Below are 23,444 nucleotides of genomic sequence, written 5' to 3'. Positions count from 1 at the left end.
CCAGTTCCTTGAGAGTCTGCATTACCTGTATGTGGTTTCTCTGCAATGTGGAACCTCTGAAGACATTGTTCCACCTTGGGCAGATGGTGAATTCAGTCAGTATTCACTATTCATGTTTGGAAGATGCCTGTTTACAAGGAATATAACCAATGTCATTTTCACATGGCAGAGGTTCAACCAAAAATACATAGTAATAGATGTTTTGGTGCAGGGCAAAATGTGAACTTCCCTGTTCAAACAAATATATATTATTAAACTGTATTTGCTAATTTGGAACCATTACTATCAGTAATGTTTCTTTAGAATGTAGATTACTGTCCCTAAACCTTTTCTTTGTAATACTGCCAGTTGTGAATAATCTCCATCCACTTCTCTCAGGTTCTCTTCAGCCTGATTCCCCCTTGTGTTTCTCCAGCCTCCTGTGTCTCTCCAGTTTCATTCCCCATGTGTCTTCAGCTCCCTTCTGCCTATCCAGCCCTAGCCCCCTTGTGTCTCTCCATCCCCAGACCCCTTCTGTCTCTCCAGCACAGTTGTTTTCCTTCCCCTACAGTATTCCTTCAGCCAGCCCCCTGTCAAATTACCTCCAGTCAGCCTCCTGTTAATGTCTGTCCAGTGGCCAGCCAGCTACCACAGTGTCCCTGTAGCTCCAACACTTACCCTGCCATGGCTCCTCTGCTGTCTGCTAGCAGTGTGGTGCTATGTGACATCATGACATCATACTGTATGTCTCCGCTGGTGCAATATAGCTAAATACTCCCCATACATACCCTGTACCTGCCTTTGCCCTGCTGATCATTCAGCAGTGCAAGTAGCAGTCAGAGGAAGTATTATCAGTGAACTCCTTTGGGGCCCCCTAGAACTTTAGAGCTTGGTACAGCTGTGCCCCTAGTAACCCCTGTTACCAGGCCAGGTCCCAGAATACACCTCAGAGCAGTGGTGGGCTGGTCCTAATAACTGTAACTGCACCAAAGGATCACTTGTACTGACTACAGTGAAACCCAGTCAGCAGCCTATCTCTCCAAAAGAGATATCACTGTAGATAAAACAATCCACCAGCACCACCATGAGAGAACCATTGGTCAATCTTTGCAAAAGTTGGAGGACATTTTTGTTAAGAGAAGCTTAGTAAAATCTAATAAGGTCATTGCTGATCCAGTCACCGATGTCACTCCCTCTTTTCCTTGTTGCCCTCTAATAAATATTATAGATGTGTTTGATGCTGTACTAGCAGGTTGTGGAATAGTTTATTTCCAGTCTTAACAGTCACTGTGATGATGCCTGCTCTTGACTCCCAAGGAATTCTAGATCCTCAAAACTCTTGCTTTATCCTGGAAGCATGGGGCTCTGGATACAGATGTGTCCACGTATACCTATATGCCATATGGCTCAAGACACCCAATGCTCAGAGAGGAGTAGCATATCATATTTTTCATTAAATTTTGCATCCTGTTCACATCACATATGCAGTGCAACACCACTCACAGTGTACTAGAGATGCTCGGCTGAGAAATTAACTGCACAAGAATTAGATTTAAACATGTACAAAGTCACAGATGTAACACAATGGAACTTGTTGTGAGGAAAAGCTACAGCTGCTCACATTGGAACACCTTCAACACAGATTCAGACTCAATCACACACAGATATATAGTACAAATGTTGCATATTGATCAGTACAAGCTAGCAATGTAGTTTTAATAGAAAAAAGGGGGTTTAGGGGAGACACAAGGCACTGCACTTTGAAAGGCTTCAGCCCATCCACACAAAATAAAGACCTTATCCCTCAACAGTAGGTCTACCAAGTATTAAACAACAGAAGATAAAGTGTGGAGAACCGTCAATGTCTTTCATATAACTAGGGTAGTACAAAGAGAAATACTTATCTTGAAGTGTAATAGATCATATTTTCCTTTGTACCATTGATGTTCTGTGCCGTTCTTTTCTTTGTATACAATGGACCTGAATTTTTCATATATACATGGGGATACAAATAATGCAAAAAATGTGTAATATCCTCTAAAAAAAACTATTTACATACAAGTCAGAAATTTTTTTTTTTTTTAGTATTTTCATGAATTTGTGGAGTATATCACTAGGAATTATTTATATGGTTATATATTCCCAGTCTAGATTTTCAAAACACACCTAACTTACACACACAAGGTGCAAGCTACCGCTTGTAAAGGTTTCTTTATGTTTGATCTCGATATGTGCCCCACCGGATAATAGAAAATATCCAGACACACCTGACTTACACAAAAAGATGCAAGAAAAAGCCCGTAAAAGTTTCTTTCCTTAGTGCACTCATTTTTTCCAAAACCAGGAGGATACAGAATAGATGCCAAGATTAACAGGATAGAATGGTTAAACATGCATACCAGTACTCACACTCAGCATGGTGTTGGCAAGTGTATCTACTGTAGGTATCTTTACATTTAATCCCACAATGTCACAGACTCCAATTTTAAAAAACATCATTTATTATTACAGTAGCCCAAAAACAAAATTCATGGGCTGAAATCCATAAAAACTCCATAAAGTAAATAACTGGGTAAAACACCAAAAAATATTATTAAAATGCAACATAGGCATAAGTATGGGATTACCACTGAGGTAGAAAAGAGGCATGTGCAAAAAGGCTAAAAGGTAAGTGCGGACTCTTCATCCAATTGGGTTGCATAGAGTCCGGACTTACCTTTCTGTCTTGATAGATGACATAATTGATGAGCTCTTGTAGTGTAAACATGATGCTGCAGAAAGGAATCTGATAAATACTCTGTAGTGGAAAGAGTAAATTACCAAATTAAGTAACTTAATGTAGAAGACAGTTCATGGAAGCCAGATTGCTGAGACCAGAGCACCATCGCCAGGTAAAGCATTTCCTGGTTAGGAGCCAAATAAGACAACACAGAAGGAAGATGATATAATGGCACCACCTGGGTGGATGACCAATGGATCCAATGCAAGGTTACAAGGTGGGGAGATAGAATAAATGCTGCTAGCAGAATCCACATATCCATTATCAAAAATTAGTATGTAGGAGTTAATTGCAGAATGGCAGTACTGAAGCAGCATCCCCTCCCAAGGTTGCTCACACCGCACTTTTATCCAATGGTTGTGTGATCAGCAGAACAACCCAATCCATGCATTCATTGTGTATCAGAAATGGGTCCTTTGTCTAGGAGAACAGTCCCTATTCACATTGACTAATATGCAGAAACAGCAGCCCAGTGTGCTATATTGGGGAAGGCTGAAAGGATGTATCCAGCACGTATGGTTTCTCCACTGGCACAAGAAAAATTAGCAGAACTGTTCTCATTCAGTGAATTGGAGGAAGAGTTGTCTGTGGACTGTCAGTATAATATTAGGGCTCTGTAACTAAAAAGAGCCCATAATATCAGAGACCTCTGGCAAAACAAAATCTGGAAGAAGATATTTATTCCCACTACAAAGATTCCTTGAATATGTTGGATCCTAATGTTGTTGTACCATGCAATTCTGACATACCGCTGCAGCCAAAACAGAACCAGAGTATGGGGTAAGTTATTTAATGATGTGTGTCACATCATTAAATAACCCTGTAGCAGACCATAGCTCAGAGACTGTGACCATTATTGTTGAAATTCCAATCCAAGAGGCAGAGTATAAGGAAACATAGTGTGGCTCTTATATCGTCAATTCTATTAAGAGCCCTGAGCAGATCAGTGAAACAAGCACAGAGGAAGTTGCAATTAGAGGTGTGATTAAAAGAGAATCTGGCCTGCTTGGAGATCTGGAGGATTCCACAGGCAGTATGTTAAATGAGGAGTCAGCTGAAAGATGCCCAGGAAGAGACAGAGCTAGCCAGAACCCATGCTTCACAACAGGTGGCTGACTGGGAGAGAATGCACGCCATGGGCCTCAACCAGTGGATGTCCAAAGACACTGCTGGCAATGACTTCTCATTGTTGCCCAGTACTGTGTAACTGAGAGAATAAGATAAATCAAAGAGAGTTGTGATGGAGATGCCAGAAGTCCAGCCCTGCAGTAGCATCCCACCAGTCCATTAGCTGTTGGGGCTGGGGGAGGAGAGTTAATTGGAAAGCAAAACAGAGATTGCCCTAGGTTAATTTATTATTGTCTGAGAGGGTGGTATATTTGATAGACCCATGGAGGTTGGAAGAGGCATTTGAGAGGGGGGCATTGGGTGAATAAATTGCATATACTACCCTGCTTCCCTGCAGCCCACTCCAGTCCTGTTGTTAATGGCAAAGGGAAACTCACAGCCATTGTCTCCCCTTGACAGGTTCCCTGCTTTGGCCCTGTTGCTGCAGATTATACTGCTCCTTGGTGCACCAGAGATGAAGGAAGTGAGGTCCCCCAAAGAGGGGAGGTGAAGCTCTGATGATGTGGGTTGCCCACCATTGAGCTGGATTGTTGAAGCCGGTGACTAGAACCCTGGAGGAGGTTGTAATAACTGTGAACTGCTGAGCCCAGAGCCAGAACAAGAGCCCATGGGGGTCAATGGGCCCAGATGGCAACTTGAGCCCCCAAATGTTTAATCCAGATGGCAGAGGTGTAGACTCTACCCATGCCAAAAGACTAGAAACCTTGGTCACTGAGAAGTAGGGGCTGGAAAAACTGCATAAGGTATGTGACGACCTTAGGGCCCCAGCCTGGCTCATATCAGGGTAACAAAGCTGACAGCATACTTTTTCCAGCCTGTTTTCTTCATCTCAGTAAGTAAGTGCAGAAGGAACAGATGTGTAACATATCTAATACATTTCACAGACCGTGCATCGGAATCAGTACTATGGAGGTCTTTCAGACCCACTCGCGAGCGGCAGTACGCTCGCAAGTGGGTCGATGTTCCCCACTGCGCATGCACACGACGGAGGGAGCTCCGTCGTGCACATGCGTGAGACCCGGCGAGCGACGGGCTTTCCATCGCTCGGGGTCTCGCACCAAAGGGGGCGTGCTGTCGATGTTGATTGACAGCACGCCCCCTTTGGTGGGCGTGCCGGGGGAATGCCTGCCAGACAGAGGCGTTCCAATGGAATGCCTACCATCTGAAGCCGGCCCCACTGACATCACTAGTGAGGTCAGTGGGAGTGATTTTGGCTCTGATAGAGCCAAAATCACTCCTGGCCTTGCGGCTGGGAAACCTGACCGCAGGGTTTCCCTCGCAAGTCTGATGGTCGCGATGGTCAAGACCATCGCGACCATCGTTTTGCATGCTCGTATATGCTGTGGGTGGTGACCCACAGCTATACGACCGTACAGGAGGACGCTCCATTTTAATGGAGGAGGGCCCTGATTCAGAGCGAGCGCTCTGGTCAGAGCGTCCGGCTCTGAATCAGGGCCTATGTTTTTACAAAGGGACAATTTTTTTCTACTAAGCATGCATATGAGTAATGCTGCACATATGCTGATATGGTCGTCTGACAGATGTCACAAGGTGGATTTGTTAACAAAGTGATTGAAAGGCAGGGACCATTTGTGCGCAGTAACAGGAGCGGGATGTCAACTTAAACTCAGGCATGTCAAAACCGTTTTGGGACATGGCAGCTAGCGACTGTTATCCCATATGCAGTAAAAATGTCTCTGCCATATTACTTCCGATGACCATTCTGTTCAATCATAGGGTTACGCAGAATTTCGATGATCAACTAATGTGCATCTAATGGTTGCATCTTCAAGTACAAGTGACAGATCTGAGATGCAGACAGTGGGCGCTTCAGTAAAAATCCCTGCAGATGCCTGATTTGTATATTTTCACACAACTGCTGCACATGGGATCACAGCTGTGACAGCATTTGGGACTGCCTCTAAATCAGGCCCTCTGTGTGCTAACAATGGAGGTGCATGCAACATAGATGCATGCACAGTAGAAAAAACTTGCTTCACTGCATGTGACATAGGCAGGCAGTGTGGGTGGTCTAGAATCAGCCCCTTAATGTCCAGCCAGCACTAGTATTGTCCAGTTTGATAAGAAGCTTTCTTGACTACTAGAAATATAAGTATTTCACTCATCTGACTTTAAAATAACAAATGACTTTTGTAAACATTCATTCAAATAAATATACTTTGACATTTAGTTTTGTCTAGAAACTTATCACACTGCGATATATATTTAACAATTCATCTTGTCATTATTTGAAATACCAGTACAAAGGGACAATCTGATATAATCCTTCAGTACCATAGAATATTATAAGACAAAGACAAAAATTAGCTACTCTCTATATATAATAATGCATGAACCTGCCAGATTAAAAAATCAATTAACATAGACTGTATTTTTTACAGTAGTAAAAGTTGCACTTATTTTGTCAATTAATAATGAAAGCAGATTGAAGACAATATGTTGTAGCATATTGTTATTATTATTATTGAATCATTCAATGAGTGCAGATGCGTAGGCTGCAAGCAAGTGGACGACATTTACTGTATAGATTTCTATATACCGTACATGTTTGCCTCTTCGGCAATGTAATTCCATACACTTGTTACCTTGACTACTTAATAATGTGTGTGTGATGTCATTTTTTGCAGCATAAATATAAAGCACTAAAATATACTTCAGAACAATGTGTATGCTGTGGGAAATCTCTGCAGTCATGTTTTACTGGTTCTCCATTCACCAAGCATAAAAAAAACTAAATGGAGAGAAATATACAGAGTAGTAAAAATACTCTATTTTCTTTATCTTATTCTAACCTTTGGCTGGTAGGTCAGTTTCACAAACAAATGGCTTCTTCAGTGTCCCACTCCCTACCTAATGGAACAGGGAGCTAAAATGTTTTTCGCTCATTCGGGGTTGGCTCATATGACATCCTAAAACAACAATATGACTGGTCATAGAATATCACATATAAGACAATAATATTATTGAAAAAGCTCCCATGCTGTGGTGTGAAAGATGTCAGAGCTAACTAATGGACTCACTGTGTATACTCGCTGACACTTGCTGTTTGCTGTGGAGACCCAGAGATTCGGCTGCTTTATTGTGCGGCTGGACACGCTGCCACTGTCCCAGTGGAAACTGGGCACATCAGGAGATCTACAAGATCGTGCACACCTGACTATTGTGGAGCCCTGGAGACATAAACATTGTACTGCAGAGCTGACACATTGTTGCAGTTAAGGTTGAGGCTGGGCACAACACGTGAGTTACCGGACTGTACTTATCTGACAGAAAGTTGATGCCTGGTACCTCCGTTTGGAGAAGTGCCTCCCTTTGTCTCCCCCTGTCCATATATTGTGTGCACAGCGTATGATTATATCTCAAAGCCAGCATTGCTATTATGGATGTCCACAGAACTCCAGAGAACCTTGATTGAGTTCTATTGAACTAACTATGGGACTTCAAGTATATTGCATCAATTGATGTAAAATTACATTCTTCGAGTATCACACAATACAATCCTTATACTGGCAATACCAGGTTTTTTAGGATCCACAACCTTAGGTTTTATTATACATTGTAGTGTATACATTGTAGTGTATTATTGATTTATTTAGCTTATAATAATTTTCTGTAGTTAATAATATTATTGTCTTATATGTAATATTCTATGACCGGTCATATTGTTGTTTCAGGATATTACATTTCCTTTTATATTTTGATAAATTATATTGTGTTTAATTTTCAGTCAGGTCTTCTTTTCATCCCAATTAGTGCAGATAATTATTAGTTTTGTGGTCATGACCTTTCTCATGGCATCACCACTTAATTCACATAGAATACTTTTATCAGTTCTCCATTTGTTTGTATATTATTTATGTCATTTTAATTCTTTCTCATTTCATTAACACTTATTGATTTATCCTTACATATCTTTTCTTTACACTTCACTATCACCTTTTTCCCTTTTTCGTGTGATGCCCTGCAGATGGCCCTTGGCTGGAATTTTTTTGGGGTGCCTTGCTTCTCGGACGTGAACCCCTTAATGTTAAGGACGCCAGTATAGAGGAGCCTTGAAGATTGGCCTGGCACTTATTCATATATTTGCAAATGTATGTAACTAATACCTCTAAATCGCTATTATCATGTAGGATTTAAGTATTGTTTTTGCTGCAGTGTGCTGGGGGGCAAATCTCTTTTTTTCTGTGTTCAGTGTAAACCTCGCCCTTTACAAACACCTGTGTTATGCAATTAACTGATTTGAGCAACTACCATATTTTTTTGCATATCGTTTTCTGCTGCTGTATTCAATTTATTCTATATGTACATTCTTATTTTTTATTACTGTTTAAATTAATTATTTTTATGTTTATTAGAGCTTGGGTATTTTTTGTTTCAATTCATATGACATCCTGCCTGTCTTTCCCAACACTAATAACCCCAACAAAACAAATAGTAAAGGTGACAAGCCAAAACTGTGTGCTTATTTGCAAATGAACAAAGTGTTAAGGCAGGTGTTAGTAGTTGCTGTTAATAGGACAATGGAATTAGACTAAAATAAAATACAGGTGCTTCTGTTTGTAATGCACAATATACACTTGTATATTCAGTTAATGTAAAAGTTAATGTATTGCAAGCTGTAATAAAAAAAAATACATGTTAACAACTTAATACTTTATCTGACTCACTATTAGTTAAATAAATGCTATTTATGTACTACTACAGAAATGAGACAGAGAAATTCCCACCCTCATAGCTATAGTAGTGCATTGGAAGCATAGAGGCTCTCCAGGCTGCAGGTACCATTCCAGACACACTTCAATCCAAATACAGGTGGCCAGCAGTGGACTGGAGCATGTAGGGCCCACTGGGAGAATACAGTGGTAGAGGCACATGCTTTGGGGTGTGGTCAATTACCACAGGGGATGAGGCTTACCCTCACAGAAGCTTGGACAGAAATTAGAAACCATGTAACCAACCCTATAATAAATTAACAATGTATAATTCAAGTGCACAGTCTGAAACCTGACATTAGAGCAAGTGGTTGGGCCCTCAGGCAGTGGGGCCTACTGGGGATTTTCCCTGTAGCCATGTGGGCCAGTCCAACCCTGCAGGTACCACCAGGGCAATAGTGCCTGTGCATACCCCTCAGCCTTGCTCCATGGGCAGCACTGCTTGCACACTCCTAGTTATGGCTCTGCCCACCTCTACCCACAGACATACAGGAGCTAGAGATAATAATAGATTTTTTTTTTAATAATTAAAGAATGTACAGTATTATTGGTAGTGAATTCCATATTTAAAACAGATCTTGTCATAATAAAACTGAGCATAAATGTTCTTCATTTATACAAGTTTATAAATAGTCAGGCTTATGTAAAGATTGACCTACCTTTTTTTGCAAAAATATGCAGAAATTAGTTTTAAACATGTTAAAAGGGCTTGATTCAGATGTACACTAACCTGATGCATAGCGCATATTTCCAATGTTTGCGAGTCTGCGCAGGACCCGATCTGCACATGTGCACAATGGGTCCAAATCTCACACACAGGTGCTCATTCAGACCCACTCGCTAGATTCGTTCGCTCACACCCTGCATATGCAAATCTAGCATGCGCCCAGCAAGGCAGTCGATCGCACAGTAAGGCATTAGCACGCCCACTATGTCTTTGGGTGCGATCACTTAGTGTATGCAGATGCCCACCAGCCATTTATAAGATGCCCACTTGCGCACATCATCTCCTGGAATTGCATGAAACTATCGGTACATCGAGCATCATCGGAAGCGATCGCAGTGCTTGAAGTTGCCTAGACCCTGCCACAAGCACTGCCGTAACTTCAGTGTTGAAATTCCACCAAGTGATGTGTACTATGACGCTGCCTGTTAATTATGCAAGCCTCTGAAATGGCATTAGAGCACTCAGGCACACCTTCGTTCGCACCTCCACTCCCCCATTTCTAGTGGCCAGCCCCTGTCACCACCCACAAATGGCTTCTCCTGTCACTCACTCTGCTGGGCTGTATAAGCGCAGCGAGCGAATGCATCCTGATCTCTTGCACTGGTTTGCGCACATACACTGCGATGAATATGCATGCACAGATTGCAAATATCGGCCAGCTACAAGCGATTGCATCATAGCGAGCTGGTCTGAATCAGCTCCCCATTTCCCCCAAGCCTCTGTCTGATTGAGAGAAAGAAGCATTTAGTGGGTGGTGGGGTTGGAGACGGCCTGTGTTCCCGCAAACGGGGGCGTGTAACCCCTATTTTCTGTCTGGGAGTGGTGAGGGTCCATAGGCACAGACTTCCTGGCCTCACAAGCAGCTAAGAGAGTGACATTCTGTATAAACTGAGGCTTACTCAGCTGTCCGAACATATCGACCATCGGTTGCGATGGTGATCCCAGGCTTTGACCTTGCTCGCATTCCTGGGATTGCAGATGCTGACAAGAGGCTTCTCTTCAGATGCCTCCTGCAGTATTAGCATTTTAGATGGACAGTATTACACAGTTGCTTGTGTGTGGCTGTGTAATACCATCCATCTTTGAATCAGGCCCAAAATCGAAGATGTAGCATAATAGAACTTGTTAATAGAAAAGTCACTGACGCTGCAACATAGAACTTTGTATACAGATTCATTTGTATAGTCACAAATGTAGAAATGTTGCACATAAAATTATCTGTGTAATCTAGCAGAGTAGTTTTGTCACTCCAGCTTTCTTTTATGTGAATAAGCACTGTATAAGAGGCACTAGTGGGGGCACTGTATAAGGAGCAGAATGGGGGGCACTGTATAAAAAGCACTGTATAAGGGGCACTAGTGGGGCATAGCATAAGGGGCACTGTATAAGGAATACTACTGGGGGCACTGCATAAGGGGCACTGCATAAAGGGCACTACTGGGGCACTGTATAAGGGTACTACTAAGGGAACTGTATAAAGAGCACTATTGGGGGCACTGCATAAGGGGCACTACTTGGGACACTCTATAAGGGTCACTACTGGGGGAACTATATAAAGTGCACTACTGGGGGTACTTTATAATTGGCACTACTAAGGGCACTGTATAAGGGGCACTACTGGGGTTACTGTATAAAAGGAACAACTGGGTGCACTGTATAATGGGCACTGTATAAGTTGGAGTGTATAACTGGCACTAGTAATGAGGGCACTGTATAAGGGGCACTACTTGGGGCACTGCATAAATGGGGCACTTCATAATGTGCACTACTGGGGGCACTGCATAAGGGGCTCTATTGGGGGCACTAAATAATGGGCTCTGCTGGGGGCAGTGCATAGGGTGCACTACTGGGGGCACTGTATAATGGGCACTACTGGGGGCACAGTATAATGGGAACTTCTAGGGGCACTATATAAGGGGAACTTCTGGGGGCACTCTATAAGGGGCACTACTGGGGACAAATATATAATGGGAACTACTGATGGCACTGTATAAGGGGAACTGTATAAAAGGCACTGTATAAGGGGACATTACTGGTGGAACTGTATAATGGGCTTGAATGGGGGCACTGTTTAAAGGGTACTACGGGGGGCACTGTATAAGGGGCACTACTGGGGGCACTGTATTAGGGACACTACTGGGTGCACTGTATAAGGGGCACTGTAAATGGGGCACTGTATATGTGGCACTACTGGGGGCAGTGAATAAGGGGCATCACTGGGGGCACTGTATAATAGCACTACAGGGGGCACTGTATGATGGGCACAGTAAAAGTGGCACTATCTAAGGGACACTACTATTGGGGGCAATGTATAATGGACAATACTTGGGACACTGTATAAGGGGCATAACTGGGGGCAGTGCATTATGGGCACTACTACTGGGGGCACTGTATGATTGGCAAAACTGGAGACATTGTGTGTACATTGGGCACTACTGGGGGCACAGAAAAAAGGACACTACTGGGGGCACTGCTAAAAGGGCACTACTAGATGAACAGCATAAGGAGCTTGACTGGGGGCAAATCATAAGGGGCACCAGTGGGGGCACAGTATAAGAGGCACTTCTACTGGGGGCACTGTATAATGAGCAATACTTGGGACACTGTATAAGGAGCACTTTAAAATGGGCACTACTACTGGGGGCACTGTTTAAGGGGCACTACTTGGGGCACAGCATAAAGGACACTAATGGAGGCACTTCCCCAAGGGCACTACTGGGGGCACTGTTTAATGGGCACCTCTGGGGCACTGTATAATGGAAACTACTGGGGGCACTGTGAAAGGGAAATAGCTAGGGGCACTGTATAAGGGGCACTTTTGGGGGCATTGTATAAAAGGCACTGTATAAGGGAGACACTACTGGTGTCATTGTATACTAGGCACTGTTTAAAGGGCATTACTGTGGGCACTGTATAATTGGCACTACTGGGGGCACTGTATAAGGGGCACTACTGGGGGCAATGTATAAGGGGCACTGTACTAGGGGCACTACTGGGCATGCAGCATACAGGGCACTACTGGGGGCACTGTATAATTTGCACTACTGGGGGCACTGTATGAGGGGCACAGTATAAGTGGCACTGTATAAGGGGCACTACTGGGGCCAGTGCATAAGAGGCACTACTTTGGGCACTGTAAAATGGGAACTACTGGGGCACTTTATAGTGGGCACAGTATAAAGGGCACTGTATATGGGGCACTACTACTGGGTGCACTGTAAAATGGGCAATACTGGGGACACTGTATAAGGGGTACTGTATAAGGGGCACTACTGGGGCAGTGCATAAGGGGCACTATAAAAAGGGGCAATACTAAGGGCACTGTATAATGGGCACTGTATAAGGGGCACTGTTAAAGGGGCACTACTGCTGGGGGCACTGTATAATGGCAATACTGGGGGCACAGCATAAAGGGCACTACTGGAGCACTGCATAATGGGCACTACTGGGGGCACCATGTAAGGGGCACTACTGGGGGCACTGTACAAAATATACTGTATAATGGGGCACTACTGGTGCACTGTATAGTAAGCACTTCTGGTTCATTGTTTAAAGGGAAATACTGGGGACACTGTATAAGGAGCACTACTTGGGGCACTGTATAAGGGACACTAATAGGGGCACAGCATAAATAGTACTACTGGGGCACTGTATAATCAGCATTACTGGGGGCACTGTATAAGGTGCACTGTATAAGAGGCACTGTTTATGTGGCACTGTATAAGGGGCATAAGGGGCACTACTGCGGGCAGTGCATAAGAGGCACTACTGGGGGCACTGTATAAGGGGCACTTCTGTGGGCACTTTAAAATGGGCTCAGTATAAGGGGCACTACTACTGGGGGCATTGTATAATTAGCAATACTGGGGACACTGTATAAGGGGCACTACTGGGGGCACTGTATAATGGACACTGTATAAGGACACTGCAAAAGGGGCACTACTACTGGAGGAACTGTATAATGGGCAATACTGGGGACACTGTATAAGGGGCACTGTATAAGGGGCTCTACTTGGGCACAACATAAAGAGCACTAATAGGGGAACTACATAAAAGACACTACTTGGGGCACTGCATCATTTGCACTATTGGGAGCACTATATAAAAAGCACTACTGGGGCACTGCAAAATGTACACAATAGGGCACTTTATAAGGGGAACTACTGGGGGCACTGTAAAAAGGCACTACCAGGTGCACTGCATAAGAGCACTACTGCGGGTACTGTATAGTTGGAACTACTGGGGCACTGTATAAGGGGCACTAATGGGGCTCTGTATAAGGGGCACTATGGGGTCACTGCATCAAGGGCAATATTGGGGCAATACATAAGAGACACTAGGGTGGGCAGTGTATATTTAGCACTACTGGGGGTACTGTATAAAGTGCACTGTATAAGGGGCATTGTTTAAGGGGCACTTCTACTGGGGCAATGAATAAAGGCCACTACTGAAGGAACTGTAAAAGGGGCCTGTTTAAGGGGCACTACAAGTGGGCACTGCATAAGAGGCACTACTGGGGGCACTGTATTATGGGATTTACTGGGGGCCCTGTATAAGGGGCACTACTGGTGGCACTGTGTAAGGGGCACTACTGGTGGCACTGTGTAAGGGGCACTACTGGGGGCACTACATAAGGGGCATTACTGCTGCCACTGCATAAGGAGCACTACTGGGGCACTCTATAGGGGGCATTGTTTAAGTGGCACTACTGGGGAACTGCATAAGGGGCATTACTGGGGGCACTGCATAAAGGGTACTACTGGGGGCTCTGCATAAGATACTGGAGGCACTGTAAAAGGGGCACTACTACTGGAGGCTCTGTATAAAGGGCACTCCTGGGGGCACTGTATAAGGGGCACTACTGTGGACACTGTACAAGGGACAATGTATAAGAAGCACTACTGGGGGCACTGTAAAGAAGCACTACTACTAGGGGCACTGCATAAAGGGCACTACTGGGGGCACTGCATAAGAGGCACTACTGGGGGCACTGCATTAGGGGCACTAATGGGGGCACTGTATAAGTGGCACTACTTGGACACTGCATAAGGGCCACTATAATGGGCACTACTGGTGGCACTGTACTAGAAGCACTGTATAAATGGCACTACTGCGGGCACTATATAAGGGACACTACTGTGGTAACTGCATAAAGCACACTGCATAATGTGCACTACTGGGGGCACTGTGTAAGAGGCACTACTGGGGGCATTGCATAATGGGCACTACTGGGGGCACTGTATAAGGGGCACTATTGGAGGAACTGCATAAGGGGCACTGCGTAGTGTGCTCTTCAATGGGGCATTGCATAAGGGGTACTACTACTGGGAGCACTGCATAATGGGCACTATTACTTTGGCACTGTATAAGGGGCACTACTGTATGCACTGGATAATGTGCAATACTGGGGGCACTGTATAAGGGACACTACTGGTGACACTGTTTAAGGGGCACTGCATAAGGGGCACTACTGGGAGCACTGTATAAAATGAACTGTATAATGGCAACTACTGGGGGCACTGCATAAGGTGCACTACTGGGAGAATTTAATAAGGGGCACTACTGGGGGCATTGCATAAGGGGCTTTACTGGGGACTCTATATAATGGGCACTAATGGGGGCACTGTATAGGGGGCACTACACGGGGCACTGTATAAGGGGCACTGCATAATGTGCACTACTATGGGGCATTGCATAAGAGGCTCTATTACTTGGGCACTGCATAATGATCGCTACAACAGTGGGCATTGCAGAAGGGACACTACTACTGGGGGCATTAAAGTGCATATGAAGTGGAAATAACTGTTCATAGAGTGACATGAAATGTTGGTTTGTCATGTTGACACACCTCCGTTTTCAGTGGCCATGCACCTTGTGGCATGTAACCATGCCCGCTTTTGCTGCATGTGCACCTTTGGCGCTCACACATAGCTGGGGGGGTTCTGTTTACTATCTTGCCCTGGTGTCCAAATACTCTAGTTATGCTACTGGTAGTGCCTAACCCTCCCCCAAGTGCCTAACCCTAATGTTAACCCTCCACATAACCTCACTACTTACCTTCGGGATTCTAGCAGTCGGGATGTCGGCTTTGAGATTCTGACAGGTATTGGGATATCGACACCAGCATTCTGAGCACCAGTATCCCTCAGTTGGGTTTATGACTGCATCCACAGCCTCTGGGTTTTGCACAGCCATAATACATGCCACCTGTTTTCCAAACATCAGCAGCATTTCAACCATGCTGTGGCTTTAGGGGCACTGCGACTGATGTCAAAGTACCTGATCTGCACATGTGACAAAAAAAACATTGTAAATTTACGTAAAAATAATTCATAATTAGGGATAAGCGTTTACAGTTCTCCGAGAACTGGATCCACCCAAACTTTGCAATCCAAGCCGGGATCCAAGTCCAGCTCAGATTTTCCCACCTAACTCAGATCCCAAAATGAGGCAATACATCATCATCCTGCTACCGGATTCTCGCAGGGTGCCATTTGCTTGCTGAGTCCTGGGCTGTCAGGGTTGTGCTTCATCCAAGGGAGACTGTGTTGTCCAATACAGGGGTGTGCAGTGCTGGGCTGTGTTGTCCAATACAGGGGTGTGCTGTTCTGGTCTTTGTTGTCCAATCCAGGCAGGGTGTGCTGTGCTCTGTCCACCGGGCTGTGTTATTTATCATTGCTATGCTAATTCAAGGGTTTGCTGTGCTGTCCATCAAGAGGTGTGCAGTCCAGGGTTGTGATGTCCATCTAGTGTGCTGTACATCCAGTGTGCTGTCCATCCATGGGCTGTAAAAGAAAAGTACCTAAAAGTTTTAAAATATAATAATTAAATTTTTTTGTGCTGTACCCCACACTGTGATGCTATATGCTGTCCCCGCCAGTGTATCCAAAACAATGTGATGCTGCTGGCCATATTGTAAGTAACACTGTAGGTTCATAATGCTGCAGTGTAATATATTCATAAAAAATATTGTGACACTATAAGAGGAAACGCAATGTATTAATAAAAAAAAATATTGTGACACTGTAAGTGGAAACGTAGTGTATTATTCCTAAAAAATATTGTGACACTGTAAATGGTAATGCAGTGTATTATTTATAAAGAATATTGTGACAATGTAAGTGGAAACACAGTGTAATATTCAACATGTATTGTGACAATGTAAGCGGTAGCGCAGTGTATTCATAAAAAATATTGTGACACTGTAAGTGAAAACACAGTATAATAGTCAACATGTATTGTGATACTGTAAGTGCTAGCACAGTGTATTCATACAAAATATTGTGACACTGTAAGTAGAAATGCAGTGTATTATTCATTAAAATTATTGTGATGCTGTAAGTGGAAATGCAGTGTATTCATAAAAAATATTGTGACACTAAAGGTGCCTACACACTTGGCGATATTTTACACGATTTGCCCAAGTCCAATGCATCGTGATGACAAATCATGTGAAATATCCCCATTTTGTGAGTGTCGATGATGCCAGTGTGCACATGATGCCAGTCGTACATTGCATCTTCAGATCTGCTGTGCTGTAAGGCAGATTTGCCGATCTCGTACATGATGTGGTGCAGATCGTGAGTACTTTTTACTCCTGATCTATCGCATGATCTATCGCACGTCCCGTAACTTGGCTGACAGATCCCTGTACATGCCCAAGTGCCATCCTGTGTAGCATCATTATTTGAAGGAGAAGTACGTGATTCAACCTGCACACCCAAGTCTGGACTTCTGTGTTTTGGTGAGTATTGCTGTTGCATTGATGCACCTGTAATAACTGTCCACCAATGTGAGCCACCCACTGTCCACCTATAAATGCATGACCCAAACATTGCCCACCGATTTGAGGTGGTCAGTGGCTGGGTCATGAATTATAAACCCTGTCCACCAATGTGAGCCACCCACTGTCCACCAATGTCACCCTCCGTCTCTACTCCTAAAAGTATAAAGCATGACCCAGCCACTGCCTGCCTACATGTGGTGGTCGGTGGCTGGGTCATGCATTATACACACTGTCCACCAATATCACGTGCTGCCTATTAAATATCTAGAAAATATTAATACACAATAAGAAACATATTAATACACAATACAAATATATTAAAACACCATAAAAACATATTAAAACACCATAACAAACATACTACAACACCATAACAAACATACTTCAACACCATAAAATGAACAAACACACTTAAAAATGTACCTGAAAATTAAAATATCAACATTAAAAATCACAAAAAGACAGTAGAGGAATTCAAGCAGTCTGAGCTGCCACTGATGACCTCTATCAGCCCACACTGTGGTACTACAACCTGATGACCTTTATAAGTGAGCAGGAGCCACAACGGCAGTCTCTGGTCTTGATGGCCGAGCGAGAGGGAGAAGAGGAGGCGGCAGAAGAGAGTGGACCATCTGAGTCTGTTTTGGTAAGTAGAGACACTGGACCTCATTCAGAGTCAGTCATAAGCGGCCACTCGGACATACGCCTAACGATCGAGAATCAGAAATTTAAAAAAAAATGCACAGCCGGGTGATCTCAACCAAAGTGACATCCATACGTGATCAAAGCACCTCCTCTAGCTAGCGAGTGATAGCAGTTAGCGATCGAGTCAATCGTTGACAGTCGTTGTCAGTCGCTGTATGTTACTTTTCTTCTGATGGTTTGCGGCTTCTTATGTTGTTTGCAAATTACACCAAAAATTAACAAATAAACGCATAGAATAAGCCATCCCCATGAAATTTTTTTATTCTTATTATTCTCTAATGCAAATGCAACTGAATCAATTACAAGCCAATTAGCAGTGTTATTAGCAACAACAAACGATTATTAGCTGCTTGCATTGTGTGGCACAAAATAGAAACATCAAACATAACATCAGTCACATTCAATAGTATCGATTGTACTCTGGGGCTTGAGAGAGCACATACCCAACCTCAAGCTGTATGATCAGCCAGGCCTCTAACCTGCTCGCAGAGTGACGTTTTACTACTTCTGGCCTTCAATGTCAGTCGTAGCAGGAAATTTATGTATGCCACTGAAACGCCCTGAAAACAGAGAGGAACGCCTGCATTTTTAGACCACCACCCCCATCAACACCCACAAACGGCCTTTCATGCCAATCAACACTCGGAAGCCACTTCCTGCTTGTAAGCCGTACGATCAACAGCATTTTGGATCGCAAGGTCTTGTATGCACATGCGCACAATTAACCGTACGCATGCGAGGTTTGGAAACATTGGATGCGTTCGACCGAGCGGCCGCTTATGACAGACTCTGAATGAGGTACACAGTTCATAAGTCAAAACTTTTTTTTTTAAAGAAAACATTTTAGAAAAATCAGAAATGTCCACTTTAGTCAGTTATCTCAGACATTCCTCCTGCCATGGCACCGAACCTGGTCCATTGAAATAGGCCATATAATCCTCCCTCACTTCTTTGGCATGTGCTGTCGATGTTGTTTGATTTGGTGGTGCAGACATTGATGTAAATTGGGCAATCTCTACAGGATGTCCTGCATCTTCTGATCTAGCTGTGACTGGCCCCCCTTGTGTAGTTCTTCGCAAAAAGTTATGCAGCACACAGCACGCCATCACGACCCTGTCTATCTTGTCCACATGTAGGTTTATGGTGGTGTGGAAAATGCGGAAGCGGTTACTCAGTATTCCAAATGCATTTTCCACAATGCGCCTTGCCTGGGATAGACGATAGTTATAGATCCGCTTCTCTCTGGTCAGACCCCTCTGTGCAAATGGCTTCATTACATGATCATGTAAAGCAAAAGCCTCATCTGTCACGAAAACGTAATTTAGGCCATGCTTTGTCTCGTCTATTGATGGCAAGTTGAGGGTTTTGTTGGTGAGTCTCTTGTAGAATGTTGTCTGTTTGAAGGACCCACCATCAGAAGCATGGAAATTCTTGCCAGCATCCACAAACAAAAATTCATAGTTGGCATTTACCACTGCCATGAGAACAATGCTGAAAAAGCCTTTATAGTTGTAGCAACATGATCCGATGTTGGCAGGTGGGTTGATGCGTATATGTTTTCCATTGATGGCTCCACCGCAGTTAGGGAAATTCCAACATTGTTCAAACTCTTCAGCGATGGTCTTCCACTCATCCACGGTGTTTGGAAACTAGAAAAATATAAAAAAATGGGTTAAAACATGACTATAATATTTTTTCTCCATTTTTTTCTAATACAGACTCCCACCCAAGACCCTGATTTTTCCACAACTCTGGACATCAGTCTGATTGGGGACAATGAGGTGGATACCTCATCCCCATGCCCACCTACCATTAACCCCCCCAACATCTTTCACACCTCTCCACAGGAAATAAAAATGATAGGGGAGAAAGCAACAGCTACCCACCGAGCCAGAGAACATATTCTGCAGCAGGCATAATGAATCCTCCAAAGAAAACTGAACCATATAGATTACTTTACATCACATATAAATAACACAATGCGCCAAATGATAGGGCAAACACAAAAGGAGTTCCAGAGACTGGTCTATGATCTGCTGATTAGGGCTCTAAATTTCAATCTGCATATTTTGACAACCACCTCTGTGAGGCCCCCCCAGCCAATTTGGAGACTACTCCCCCACTCAGTACCACATCCACAAGCCAGACAATTTACAGTGCTATGCTTTTTAAATATATAATGTCTTTTTTTATTATTGTATCCTGTACTATCACCAAATTTTAGCACCCCTAGTAGCTACCGTATACTGGTGGTGATGATGCTGATTGGACAAGGTCACTACACACATGGCGCAAGTACAGATTCATGGAAACCGCCACCACAATCTGTACTTGTGCCATGTGTATATTGGCCTGTTCAATCTGGCATCTAACCACAGTATACCATATAGCAGCCTAGCTATTGGGACTGATAAAATTTGATGATAATGCTGTTTTCTACATTTTATATGCATACTTAAAAATGTATATATACCGTATATTAAAAAACTGTTAGTTATGACTGTGCAGTGTTGTTGGCACAGTGTTGTTAATGCAGCCATATTGACTGGCAATACTGTTATTGAAAGAGTTAAAAACAAACAATATATAAAAAGTTTTTCCTTCACAAGAAACAAATGTGTAGTGTGTTTTTTTTCTTACCTTGCAATACTGGTACTGCAGCACTTTAACAATAGCCTTGCAGGTCTCCGGAATGATGATGCCCAACGACTTAGGGGAGATGAGGGTCCCAAACTTCAGGTCTTCAAGTGAACTTTCTGTAGCCAGGTACCTCAGGGTAGCAACCAGCCTCTCTTTATCAGGGATTTTTCTCTGCAGCCTTGTGTCCTGCCTCTGGATATGGGGGGTCATTATACAGAACAACTCCTGGAAGGTGGCGTCATCCATGCGTATATAGTTGTGGTAGTTGTCTGGGTTGTTCTCCTTGATCTCCATCAGCATGGACATGTGAGAGTGTGTATCCCTTTGCAGCAGCCAATCATTGATCCAGCATGCTCTCCTCCTTTGCTAGGCCCTCTCCGTCATCACCTTGACACCAGCATAGGTGACCAACACTCTATACCGATAGGGATCCATCAGCACAGAATTCAGGAACAAGATAGAATGCAGGTAGCACACACCTGCAGGTAGAACACATTTTGTAAAAGGAAAACCAAATACAAAGCAGAGCACAGTAGCAATGTACAGGGTTCAGCAGGTATACACCTAGCCTCACTAGTGTAATATTTAAAATTGGTACAAATTGATGTGTGAGCTGTACCCCACTTTGTTCATGTTTGTTGATTTGGAGATTGATCAGTGGAGAGGAGAGCAGGAACCACATACTAGTGCTGTAGCTGCTGCCAGTGCCACCAGTCATGACAATACTAGTCTGTCTATGTCATCTACTAAAGCCAATGCCAAAGGGCATACAGGGTGAGAGTCAGCGCATCTATAATCAAAGAAACAATATTTTACAGTAATAAATAAGAAAACATCAAAAGGTAAATTTAGCTGCAGAAAGACAAAAAATGGTCAATATGCCTTTCACCACATGAAGTGGCAAGGAAAGGCTAAGGCCTTGGCCTTTATTTATGACTGGTGGTTATGCCTCTTATGATAATTTAAGCACAAGTGAGCATGTTGACATAGAATTCAAGGTTGCTTCTATGGAAGTGCACTAGGATGAGGAGGATATTTCTGTAGATAATGCTAATAAGGATGTTGATGATGAGAATGTTGATGATGATGGTGTTGATGAGGATTGTGGTTTGTGTAAATCAGGCACCAGTGGTAGAAATAGAGCCCATGATAAGGAAAAGCCCATTGTCATGTCTGGGCACAAGACAAAAAAATCCACTTTTTATGAGTGGAATTATTTCTACTCAATCCAGACAACAATTGTCAAGCCAGCTGTACCCTTGGTAAAGCCAGAGTAAGTAAGTACCTTAAACATCTAGTAACTTGCTCCCTGTTATGTCATCTGCAGCGTATCCATCAAAAAAGTTTTTCTAAATTTCAGAGAGTTTGGCTAAAAAAGTACCAACAAGCAGTCAAGCATCAGCTAACTCCCTTATTTCTGCTAGATCCAAGCACCTGGAATCTTCACCAACAACACCTTCATTAACAATATCCTCAATCATGAAGTGGTTTGTATGGGCCCCCAGAAGAAAAGATACCAATGGGCAGCTGACATTGCTGGCAATAAAGCTTTATATGCTCAAAATGACTTTACAGAGTCAAGATGTTGTCTACATCATCATCCGATTCCTCACTCTCATCAGTGTCTACATAATCGTTCTTCACACAATATTAATTTATCCCTGCTAGAATACACCATTACAGGTGCCTCTGTAATTTTTGAATGCAATTGTTGGTAAAGGTCTTCCTTGTGAAAATTGTAGTTCATTTTGATGAACATCCTCTTTTCCACATTTTGAGGAAGTAGCCTCCTATGTCGATTGCTAAGAAGGTTCCCGAGTGTGCTGAAAACTCTTTTGGAGTACACACTGGAGGGTGGGCAGCTCAAGTAAAGGAAAGCCACTTTGTGCAAGGGCCTCCAAATTGCCTTTTTACTGCTTGTAGTCAAACGGACTGTCTGACATACCTATTTGGATGCTATCATTAAAAATAGTTAAAAAAAATATCTTTGAATGGTGACCATATCAGATGTAGTCACTGTAAAGTTTTTTTTATTTAATTGTAGGCAATTCTTTTAGACAGAAGCAGACATCAAAACTTGGTTGTGTTGACTCATCTGCATCACCAGTGCGTCTTTTGGGAAAGTTTAGTTATTCCTTGGCAGCCACACTTGCTGGAGAAACTGAAGGAGTAGTCATTGCTACATCACGTGCCACTTTAGCTGACAATTTGCTTACTAACATGTCTTTGAATCTCTCCAGATCTATGTCCGTTGGGAAGACGGACACAATGTGTGACTTAAACCTAAGATCCAGCATGGTCACCAAAATGTGTTGATCCAATTGGAAGGTCCTGACAACCCTTGGATTATGGTGAAGCAAATAAACGACTTGATCTAAAAGGCCAACGTACTTTGCTGAATTAGTTAATTTCAACACCTCCTTCTGTTTCTCAAGTTACTTTTCTAACTGACTAATTAGGCGAATTACTTGACTCAAGTTGGTAGTATCTGAACTCATTTCACAGGTGACTACTTCAAAGAGTTTCAGCATTTTCTACAACATGAAAAGTATTTTCCACTGAGCTTGAGTAAAGTGCATTCCCCCTCCTCTTCCTATGTCATAGTTTGCTGTGTAGCTTTGTATAGCTTTATGCTGTTCCTCCATCAGCTGAAGCATAGAAAGGGTGTAGCTCTACCTTGTAACTACCTCTTGCTTCAGCTGGTGGCAGGGCAAATTCAACATTTCTTGCAGGTGATGCAATCTTCTACATGTGCCTGCTGAATGGCAAAAATTTCCAGAAATTTTTCAGGCCACAGAGTTCATCTCCTGCACGGCCCTGTCTTTTTTTAAGAAAATTTTGCACCACCAAGTTGATTGCATGAGGAAAACACAGGATGTGTTGGAATTCACCAAGCTTTAATGCTCTCACAATATTGGTATCATTGTCAGAAATCACAAATCCTGAGGAGAATCCAAGCAGGGTAAG

This window comes from Taudactylus pleione, unplaced genomic scaffold (genome assembly GCF_031769625.1).
Source record: "Taudactylus pleione unplaced genomic scaffold, aTauple2 ptg000211l, whole genome shotgun sequence".
NCBI lineage: Eukaryota > Metazoa > Chordata > Amphibia > Anura > Myobatrachidae > Taudactylus > Taudactylus pleione.
The sequence above is the reverse complement of the archived record's forward strand: the minus strand, read 5'-3'. Positions refer to the sequence as shown.